Here is a 4,345-nt window from a genome sequence, read left to right on the forward strand (position 1 = left end):
GGCCACCCAAAGACGCGGAAGAAAAAAAAAAATAATAATAATAATAAATAATTAAAGCTGCAAGCAGCGTCGTTCGGCCCTCGCAGCTCCGCGCCGCTCCGGTCTGCCGTCGCACCAGTGCACGTCTGACAGAACAGAAACGTCAACCACCCCGACACCAGAAACCGCGAATGGCCTCCTAGTCTGCACCTCACCCTGACTCAGCATCCCCTCTGAGCTCACCATTAAATTGAATATTAAGATTACGGCGTTACGCCAGAATTCGCCATGGCATCAAAGCCCCTCCCTTTCTGGAAAGCTATCAGATCTGAATGGTCATTACAGCATCATGAAGACAGTGCATGACCTTAGGGTCATGTTGACTAAATTAGAGGGGACAAATATGGGCATTTCAGCATAAAAAATAAATTCCTGTAGTCAGGGGGCGGGGCTTAGGTGATGTCAGCTGTCCACATTGTCATTGTTTACAGATATGGTCAATGATCACACAGACAAAGTTCGAAAAAGATCTGATCATGCACATGGGAGTTATTAAGTCAAGTAAAGTAATGGCGAAAGGTCAACGTTTGAGGCTTAGCCACGCCCACACCTTTCAACTTTTGAAAAATCCGACGGTTGAATTTTTTCCCCTATGTCTTAAGAGTGTATTGCAGAAGTTTGAAGGTGATTGGTGAAAAGGGCGACGGAGCATCACTCTCCAAACAATGTGTGCGAAAACCACTAAATCACGTACTTGCACCAAAATGGCCGACTTCCTGTGCGACTTTACGCTTGGCTCCAAGAGACTTTTTTGTAGGTCCTGAGACCCCACATTAGTGTACCAAATTTCGTAATCCTCAGTCAAAGCATGGCTTGGGGCTGAAAGTTTTAATGGCTCTAGGGGGCGCTATTTAAGAATATAGGCCACGCCCACAAACTTCAGCTGTCTATTTCTCTTGGAGCTCAGACTAGGATCACTCACCAGAAGTTTCGTAGCAATATCACGATAACTGAAGAAATGAGACAAACGTATTTCCATGGCGTGATGGCGATTTTCGCCATGGTCCCAAAGCCCCGCCTTTTTTCAAAACCTGCCAGTACTGGAGACCAAGTAACCTCAACTTGTCTACTGCTGTTTGCCACAGAATCCTGGTGATTGGGTAAAAGGAGTCCAGTAGGGAGCTGTGAAAAAAAGAGTAGCGTGGCGACAGGTCAAAGTTTGAGGCTTAGCCACGCCCACACCTTTCAACTTTTGAAAAATCCGACGGTTAAATTTTTTCCCCTATGTCTTAAGGGTATATAGCAGAAGTTTGAAGGAGATTGGTGAAAAGGGCGACGGAGCATCACTCTCCAAACAACGTGTGCGAAAACCACTAAATCGCGTACTTGATCCAAAATGGCCGACTTCCTGTGCGACTTTGAACTTGACTCCAAGAGACTTTTTTGTAGGTCCTGAGACACCACATTAGTGTACCAAATTTCGTAATCCTCAGTCAAAGCATGGCTTGGGGCTAATAGTTTAAATGGTCCTAGGGGGCGCTATTTCAAAACATAGGCCACGCCCACAAAATTCAGCTGTCTATTTCTCTTGGAGCTCAGACTAGGATCACTCACCAGAAGTTTCGTAGCAATATCACGATAACTGAAGAAATGAGAGACAAACGTATTTCCATGGCGTGATGGCGATTTTCGCCATGGTCCCAAAGCCCCGCCTTTTTTCAAAACCTGCCAGTACTGGAGACCAAGTAACCTCAACTTGTCTACTGCTGTTTGCCACAGAATCCTGGTGATTGGGTAAAAGGAGTCCAGTAGGGAGCTGTGAAAAAAAGAGTAGCGTGGCGACAGGTCAAAGTTTGAGGCTTAGCCACGCCCACACCTTTCAACTTTTGAAAAATCCGACGGTTGAATTTTTTCCCCTATGTCTTAAGGGTATATAGCAGAAGTTTGAAGGAGATTGGTGAAAAGGGCGACGGAGCATCACTCTCCAAACAACGTGTGCGAAAACCACTAAATCGCGTACTTGATCCAAAATGGCCGACTTCCTGTGCGACTTTGAACTTGACTCCAAGAGACTTTTTTGTAGGTCCTGAGACACCACATTAGTGTACCAAATTTCGTAATCCTCAGTCAAAGCATGGCTTGGGGCTAATAGTTTTAATGGTCCTAGGGGGCGCTATTTCAGAAAATAGGCCACGCCCACCAGATGTTCACATCAGATCTTTTGGGGGGCCGGACTAGGATCACTCACAAGAAGTTTCGTGACGATATCTTTGGAAATGACGAAATGGGAGGCAAACGTAAGGCCAAGGCGGTACGCCTGAATTCGCCGCGCCACCACAGCCCCGCCCTCTGCCGAAAACTCCCATAAAGTGACGCCAAGCAACCCCCACTTGTCTTGAGTTACCAGCTACAAATTTGTGGTGATTAAGTGAAATGGGGCAATTTGGGACCTTTCACAGTAAAACTTGATCTTTTTGGTCCTGAGGGGGCGGGGCTTGTGTGATGTCATCATCCGACCTTTCAATTTACTTTGTGGGTGGATGACGAATGACCACAGAAAGTTTGGTAACTCTATTCCATTCAGTTATGAAGTTATAGCAATTTAAATATTTTTGGCGAGTAGTCAAACTTCGAGGCCTGGCTCCGCCCCTTCAACATATACGAAAACTCAGAATCCTTATCTCATTTTGTTCGCCCATCCCTTCTGAGCAATTTTACACAATTTTTGAGACGATCGTGCGAAAAATGATCGAGCAATCCAATCAGAAACGGACCCTAAAAACGGCAAAAACGGCAAAAAATCGCCATTTCAACCCAAAATGGCCGACTTCCTGTTTGATATTGACCATGGTTGCAAGAGACTTTTCTGTGCGGACTGTTGAGTACTACAAGTGTACCAAATTTCATAACTGTACGATAAACTAAGCTTTATGGAGAGGGGTTTTTTTCACTTTGTAGGGGGCGCTGTTCAGCCATTTTCTTTGCGATTTTTTTGGGACCTTTAAAATATCAAATTTTTCACCAGGCCTGACAAGTGTGCAAAATATTGTGAGTTTTGGGGTATGTTAAGGTCCCCAAAAAGCTGTTCAAAGGGGGCACGGAATAACAAAAAATAATTAAAGCTGCAAGCAGCGTCGTTCGGCCCTCGCAGCTCCGCGCCGCTCCGGTCTGCCGTCGCACCAGTGCACGTCTGACAGAACAGAAACGTCAACCACCCCGACACCAGAAACCGCGAATGGCCTCCTAGTCTGCACCTCACCCTGACTCAGCATCCCCTCTGAGCTCACCATTAAATTGAATATTAAGATTACGGCGTTACGCCAGAATTCGCCATGGCATCAAAGCCCCTCCCTTTCTGGAAAGCTATCAGATCTGAATGGTCATTACAGCATCATGAAGACAGTGCATGACCTTAGGGTCATGTTGACTAAATTAGAGGGGACAAATATGGGCATTTCAGCATAAAAAATAAATTCCTGTAGTCAGGGGGCGGGGCTTAGGTGATGTCAGCTGTCCACATTGTCATTGTTTACAGATATGGTCAATGATCACACAGACAAAGTTCGAAAAAGATCTGATCATGCACATGGGAGTTATTAAGTCAAGTAAAGTAATGGCGAAAGGTCAACGTTTGAGGCTTAGCCACGCCCACACCTTTCAACTTTTGAAAAATCCGACGGTTGAATTTTTTCCCCTATGTCTTAAGAGTGTATTGCAGAAGTTTGAAGGTGATTGGTGAAAAGGGCGACGGAGCATCACTCTCCAAACAATGTGTGCGAAAACCACTAAATCACGTACTTGCACCAAAATGGCCGACTTCCTGTGCGACTTTACGCTTGGCTCCAAGAGACTTTTTTGTAGGTCCTGAGACCCCACATTAGTGTACCAAATTTCGTAATCCTCAGTCAAAGCATGGCTTGGGGCTGAAAGTTTTAATGGCTCTAGGGGGCGCTATTTAAGAATATAGGCCACGCCCACAAACTTCAGCTGTCTATTTCTCTTGGAGCTCAGACTAGGATCACTCACCAGAAGTTTCGTAGCAATATCACGATAACTGAAGAAATGAGACAAACGTATTTCCATGGCGTGATGGCGATTTTCGCCATGGTCCCAAAGCCCCGCCTTTTTTCAAAACCTGCCAGTACTGGAGACCAAGTAACCTCAACTTGTCTACTGCTGTTTGCCACAGAATCCTGGTGATTGGGTAAAAGGAGTCCAGTAGGGAGCTGTGAAAAAAAGAGTAGCGTGGCGACAGGTCAAAGTTTGAGGCTTAGCCACGCCCACACCTTTCAACTTTTGAAAAATCCGACGGTTAAATTTTTCCCCTATGTCTTAAGGGTATATAGCAGAAGTTTGAAGGAGATTG

This window comes from Nothobranchius furzeri, chromosome 6 (genome assembly GCF_043380555.1).
Source record: "Nothobranchius furzeri strain GRZ-AD chromosome 6, NfurGRZ-RIMD1, whole genome shotgun sequence".
In the NCBI taxonomy this organism is placed as follows: domain Eukaryota; kingdom Metazoa; phylum Chordata; class Actinopteri; order Cyprinodontiformes; family Nothobranchiidae; genus Nothobranchius; species Nothobranchius furzeri.